Source organism: Cryptomeria japonica, chromosome 3 (assembly GCF_030272615.1).
Source record: "Cryptomeria japonica chromosome 3, Sugi_1.0, whole genome shotgun sequence".
NCBI lineage: Eukaryota > Viridiplantae > Streptophyta > Pinopsida > Cupressales > Cupressaceae > Cryptomeria > Cryptomeria japonica.
The window spans coordinates 3,498,752-3,506,606 of NC_081407.1; positions in this window are offsets into that span (position 1 = coordinate 3,498,752).

Sequence of the window (7,855 nt, forward strand, 5' to 3'; positions counted from 1 at the left end):
CAAGGATGGAAAATGCAAAATCATCAACAGATCAAGATTGGAGATTGCAACTGGTAGTCAAACTAAAGGTAACATCTTTCACTTGAACTCCAGTGAGAAGACATGATTGATTGCACATATTGATGAGAGTTGGCTTTGGCATAAGAGATTGTGTCATGTTAATTTTGATTGCATTGTAAAGATCAGTTCAACTAAGGTTGTTAGAGATATACCTAAGATTGTGAAGCTTCATAATCCGGTATGTAAGGAATGTCAAATGTGTAAGAATGTTAGAAATTCTTTTAAGAGTATACCAAACAAATCTAATGATATTCTTGATCTCATTCATACTGATTTGTGTGGTCCTTCTAGAACTAGAAGCTTTCAGGGTGATAGGTATTTCATGCTAATCATTGATGATTATTCTAGAATGATGTGGGTTACTTTTCTAAGGGAGATATCTAAAGCCCTTAAAAAATTCAAGATATTTAAAGCTTTGGTTGAGACAGAGACAAGGTTGAAGATTAAATGCTTAAGATCAGATTAGGGTGGTGAATTCATATCTGGCGAGTTTAACAGTTATTGTGAGAAATATGGCATAAGGAGACAATTGTCTGCACCCCAGACACCTCAGTAGAATGGTGTTGTGGAAAGGAAGAACAAAACTATCTTGGATGTAGCTATAACTATGATGATGGAAGAAAATCTACCTCATATCTATTAGAGAGAAGTTGTGAGCATGACGGTATACACATTCAATCAAGTTCACATCAAAGGGGATACCGGTAAGACACCTTATGAGTAATGGTTCGGTCATACACCTATAGTTAAGTACTTTAGAATCTTTGGTAGTAAATGCTATATTAAAGGAGATGATTCCATTGGAAAGTTTGATCCTAGATGTGATGAAGGGATATTTCTTGGTTATTCAACTGAAAGCAAAGCATATAGATGTTATAACAAAATATTACAAAGAATTATGTAGAGCACTAATGTCAAGGTGGATGAGCAGTACATAGGTCAAATCAAAACTTATGACAGAGAACCGGCAGTGGAAATGATCATAACTGATCCAGTAATACCTATACCGGAGAAAAATGTTGAACTAGTTACCCCGACAACATTAGAAAATTCAACAGTAACTAAAGATTAGAGCCGAGGAACAAAATGTCATAAGAATCCTAGGTATGTAAGGTTGAATCATTCATAAGACCGGATCATTGGAGAAAAGAGAAAAGGAGTGATGACAAGAAGAAGGTTGGCATCTAAAGAGGTATGCTTAATTTCTCAAATTGAACCAACATCAGCAGTTGAAGCATGTAAGGATGAATGTTGGATAAAAGCTATGGAAGAGGAATTAGATCATATAGAAAAGAATAACACATGGTCTTTAGTTCCCCAGCCTAAAAATAAGAATGTTATTGGAACTAAATGGGCTTTTAGGAATAAATTGAATGAAGATGGACAAGTTGTGAGAAATAAGGATAGATTAGTCTGCAAAGGATATTCTCAGAAGGAAGGAATTGATTATGATGAAAAAATTTCTTTGGTAGCAAGAATTGAAGCTGTGAGATTATTTCTTGCTTATGTTGCACATAAGAACTACAAGGTTTATTAGATGGATGTCAAGTGTGCATTTCTGAATGGAGAGCTTGAAGAGGAAGTCTATGTTGAGAAACCTAATGGATTTTCACTTTCAAATGACAAAAACATGATTTGCAGATTGAGGAAAGCTTTATATGGAATAAAGCAAGCCCCTAGACATTGGTATGCTAGATTCGACAAATATCTTTTGAAGCTTGGTTTCACTAAAGGTAATGTTGACAGTAACTTGTATTATTAGATCACTAATGATGACATATTGATTATTGAGGTCCTTGTTGATGATATCATTTTTGAAGGTGAGGAAAAGTTATGCATGGAATTCTCTGATAATGTGAATAATGAATTAGAGATGTCCATGATTGGAGAAATGAGATTTTTCTTAGGTTTGCAGATTACTCAAACTGATAAAGGTATTTTCATCTATCAAACTAAGTATGCTAGAGATTTGTTGAAGAAATTCGGTATGGAAAATTCCAAACCGGTTGGTACTCCTATGGTTACAAGTGATAAATTGACAAAGAAAGATGTATCAGCTTCGGTAAATCCTACAAGGTATAAATCTATGATTAGAGACTTGTTAGATTTTACTCCAACTAGACTAGATATAACAAATCCAGTTTGTATTGTATCAAGATGTTAGAGTGGTCCTAGAGAGAATCATGAGAGTTTAGTGAAAAGGATTTTTAGGTATTTGCAAGGAACAAGTGAGTATGGTTTATGGTACCCTGAAGATGATGACTTTATACTATGTGCATATATAGATGCAGATTGGGCTGGAGATATAGATGATCAAAAAAGCACATTTGGTGGAGCTTTCTTTCTTGCAAAGAAACTTGTTTCATGGATCAACAAGAAACAGTCATGTACTTCTTTATCTACTGTTGAAGCTGAGTATGTTGTTGCTGCTACTAACTGTACACAAGTTCTATGGATGAAGCAAATTTTGAAAGACATAAGGGTAGACTATGATGAATCGATAGTTATTCATTGTGATAACTCTGCTGTTATTGACATATCGAAGAATTCGGTATTTCATTCAAAGACAAATCACATATCAATCAAGTATAACTTTTTGAAGGAAAATGTGGAAGCAAAGGAAGTCAGATTGGTTTATGTGAACACTAAAGAACAGATTGCAGACATCTTCACTAAACCTTTGCCTAGGGAATCATTTGAGTACTTCAGAGATAGATTGGGGGTCTCTACCGCTCCGATAGAGACTTAGGTGATGCTGATTGGCATCCGTTTGATATACATTAACATAGCTATTATTCATCTCGGATTAATGTGATGGTGCTATTACTCAGGGTGAGTAGTCATATAAGATTCAAAGGATCTATGGTTTATCTTTGATGTTTATGTCAGATTTTTGGCATTAATGTCAAAGGGGGAGATATATACATGTGAAAAATAGAGATAAACAAGGATATCAGTCATAGGGGGATTTTAGTTCAGATAATTGGTTTAAAAATTCATTGATATATCATTTGTGGGAGATTGTTGGTTGTCTTCCATTGGGGGAGACTTTGTTGGCATTTCTTGGCACTTGGATGTTTTTCACATCTAGTGTTTCCATCAATGCCAAAGGGGGAGATTGTTGGCAATATGAAGGAATTGATTATGTGTTGTCATTTATGTCAACACTAGCTCATTTTCTTGTCTACTAGGTTTCGGTAAAGTTGTTGGATTGTGATGATGATCAGGAGACCTATCTTCGGTACATTCAGATTGGTGGATATGGTTTGTTTAGGTCATTCATGTGGTTCTGATGCATGTCAAATTCAGTTGGTTCAGCATTTGGTGATCTAGAAGATATCTTATGTTCTAGTAAGCCTTTTGGTTACCGATAAGGGTATTTACCGATAGAGCTTTATTGAATATCTTTTGATAAATTCGATAAGTGGAGTTGGTGCAACTTCTAGAAGGTTATCAGGATGCTGATGGTTATCATGTTCGTGTTCCAATTGATTGGTGGTGTTGGATTTGGCTTATGGCGACCTATTTTAGGTTTGGTACTATCTAGGTTATGGACTGGTTTGTGTAACATGTTGGTTGATGATCCTGATGCATTACCGGTTGGATTTATTGATTGGACTATGTTGTTTTGGCCTCAGGACAACTTGGTTGATCATTGGTTTGCAGGTTTATGTAATGAATTCATTGTATTATCTTTTAGATGGCCAACCTAATTTTTTAGGTCTAGGGTTTGTATAAATATAATGTAAGATCTCTTTGTAGATCATGGGATGATGGGATTATGGTTATCGAATTATGTGTGTGCGAATAACACTATAATCATATGCAGAGGATTTGATCAATAATAGGTGATCGAATTGGGTTTGTGTAAGAGGTTTAAAACCTCTAGTATTGAGCTTAACCGAAATTGTACTCAAGCACAGGAGATGCTAGTCTTGCAGTTCAATATTTTTTTTGGATTGTAGTCCGAAGATCTTTTGTAGTCAGTGAGGCTCCTTTGTGTTGAGCAGTGCGCTCTAGGAAGTGTGCCTTCTTGCTTGTGCAAGCCCCTTAATGTAATCACATAATTAGTATAGAAGTATCATCTGACTATGGGTAGGGTTTCCCACTGTATTTTTTCCCTTTACCATATTTTTCACATACAAATATTGGTGTTATGTGTTGTGGATGCATGCTATATGTTCTATGATTTTTGTTTATGCTTAATTGTTATCTCTTCTATTCTGGTATTTGGCTTAAGCATTCCGATAAAAGGTTCTAAGTTCTTAAAGTTTGATAATTTGTTGACAACTGATTCACCCCACTCTTATTTTCTCTCTAGTTGTCAGTGCATTCCAACAGAAACTAGCTATGATCTTGCGACGTAGCTTTACCGAAATGCTTATCTAGGCAACCAGAAGCTTCGAAGAGAATTTTGCACCATTTTGTGCCCAAATGAAAACTTACAATAAATAGTAACCTTATGTAAACGTGAGGTTGAGACACTATTTTCCCAACAAATCTCCCACTCGTCGAACACCTTGCAAGAGAAAAGGGAGTATCAAAATAATAATTCAATTACTAGGGGCCATGAGGCCCATAGACTCCAAGCACCATCTGAACTTGTTTGTGCTCACAGCCTTAGTTAAAGAATCTGCAACACTCATCAAAGTTTCTACCTAAACTACCTTCACCCTTCCATCTTCTACCATATCTTTGAAAAAATGATACTGAACATCAATGTGCTTGGTCTAGGCATGAAATGTCGGGCTCTTAGCTAGGCAGATCACACTCTGACTGTCACAATAAACTTTCATGGCTCCTTATTTTATTCTAATGTTTGAACATAGCCTCTTAAGCCAAATGGCCTCTTTACAAGTATGAGTAGTAGCCATATACTCTGCTTCAATAGTGGACAAAGCAGCTATAGCTTGTCGCTTACTCATCCAACTAATTGCACCACCAAATAAAGTAAACACATATGCACTAGTGGATCTTTTGTTATGAATGTCACCTGTCCAATCTAAATCCACATAACCATGAATATCAAGATAAATCATGTCTCCAACTGAATTACCATGATAACACAAATAATACTCTGAGCTACCCTTCAAATATCTGAAGGCTCTTTTGACTACATCCCAATGAACTCTACCAGAATTAGACATATATCTAGATAAAACTCCCACTTCTTGGGCAATGTATGGTCTAGTACAAACCATAGCATACATCAAATTTCCAACTGCACTTTGGTAAGGCACTCTACTCATGTCTTCCATCTCTGATGTGGATGTAGGATAATCTGCAACAAATAATTTTGTTCCAATTGTAAAAGGAACACACAATGGTCTAAAATCCTGCATGTTGAACCTCTGTAACACTAAATTCTCATAATTACTCTGGCCTAGCCATAGCTTTCTGTTCACTCTATATCTTTTAATTTCTTTCCCAAGAATGTGTGTTTTTGCACCAAGATCTTTCATTTCAAATTTAGCAGCGAGTTAAGAGTTAAGTTCTGAAATCATACCTTTCCCTTTACCAATGAATAACATATCATCAACATACAATGCAATATATAATAAATGATCACTATTAGTTTTATAATAAACATAGTGATCTGATTTAAAATGCTCAAATCCCAAACTCAACACACATGTATCAAATTTTTGGTACCACATCCTAGGACTCTGTTTGACGTCATACACAATTTTTTTTAATTTACAGACCAATTTACTTTTAAATTTTACCACAGTTCTCTGGCTTTGTCATATAAATATCCTCCTCCAAATCACCATGAAGGAAAGTAGTTTTCACGTCCATTTTCTCAACCTCTAAATCATAAGCAACAACAATAGAAAGAAAAAAATATAATGGATGTCATTTTGGCAACATGAGAAAACATCTCACCATAATCAACACCCTCAACATGAGAGTAGACTTTTGCAACCAACCTTGCTTTATACTTATCAATGCTTCCATCTGAACCAAACATTTTCTTAAACACCCATTTGCAACCAATAGGCTTCCATCCTTCAAGCAATGGTACAAGATCCCATGTATCATTCTTTCTCAAAGCATCCATTTCTTCTTCCATAGAAATCTTCCAGGATTGTGCATCATTCATACCTAATGCCTCTTCTACAGATATCGGTTCATTCACATTAGTATTCAAAGAAAAATACATCTCCAATCACCAGGTGAATACCTTTTAGGTGGTTGTCTATGTCTTGTAGACCTTCAAACAAGATGAGTTGGAGGTTATTCCTCCTCTTCTTAAGATTCAGGGCTAGATGAGCTCTCCTCAACTTCTTGCCTATCTAGGGGTCTTGATTCAACTCTTTTAGGTGTAGAAGGAAATTAAATCACATTTTCCTTTTTAGTCTGTTTTGGTTGTGATGTAACAGAAGGAGACTTAATGTCTCTAAAGATAACACTTCTACTATGAATTACCTTTTGTGCAACAAGGATTCAAAACTTGTATCCTTTCACACCATAACTATACCCAATGAATATACATTTCACAATCTTGTTCTCTAACTTTGTTTGCTTCTCCTTTGGCACCTGTGCATATGCCTCGCAACCAAAAACTCTAAGATGTCTCAATGAAGGCTTGTGATTCCATAGGAATTTTTTCAACAAGAGTTGATGTAGGAGACTTGTTAATTAGGTAGCAAGCAGTGGCAACACCTTCAACCTAAAAATTTTGTTCTAGACCAGCACCACTTAACATACTCCTAGCTTTCTCCATCAGTGTCATGTTCATTCTCTTTGCAACTCCATTCTGTTGTGGAGAATACAGAGTTGTCTTTTGTCTGTTAATACCACAGAATTTATAGAATCTATCAAAAATCATTAGAGAAAAATTCATCATCATTATCAGTCCTCAAACTTTTAATTTTCTTTCTAGTCTACAACTCAACCATTGCTTTAAATTCTTTAAATCGACTCAAAACTTCAGATTTACTCTTTAAAAAATATACACATGTCCTTCTAGTAAAATCATCAATAAATGAAACATAATATGTGGATTTTCCAATCGAAGGAACATCTACAAGACCAAACACATCAGAATGAATAAGATCCAAAACACCACAAATTTTATGAGAACTCGAGTAAAACTGAACGCAGTTTTATTTTCCATAAATGCATGCTCACAAAAAACAAATTCAAGATTACAATCACTCAAACCTTCAACAAGTTTTTTATTTTTCAAATTCCTTAGACCCTTTTTTCCAATGTGGCCAAGCCTCTAGTGCCATAACATAGTCTTCTCTGCAAGTAACTTTGCTTCAAAAGAAAGAGCACCCTTAGGTACCCAAAAGAAAATTCCATCTGCTGAAGGTGAAACCCTCAAATCTTCCATAGATTTACTTTTTGAAGAAGTGCTATTACACTCAATAGTATATGCATCTAGGTTATACAAAGTGTTGAAGTTGAAACCTCTAGAAATTACCACAACACCCTTAATCATCTTACATGCTGCTTCTGAAAAGACTACCTACACACCCACATCTATTAGTTTGCTCACAGATAATAGATTTCCTTTTAAACCAGGAATATGAAACACACCATTAATCGTTGGTATTCTACCATCAAAAAATATGATTCTAACTTTACCTTGACCAACAATGTCTAAATGCGAATCATCACCTGAGTACACTTTACCTCTGTTAAATTCTTCATATTCAAAAAACTAATATCTTTTGACAGTCATATGAAAATATACACTTGAGTCAACTAACCAGGGATCATTACCTGCATGAGTTGCCAAAGTTGCAATAAATACATCTTGGACTCTAAATCAAAATCAATCTTC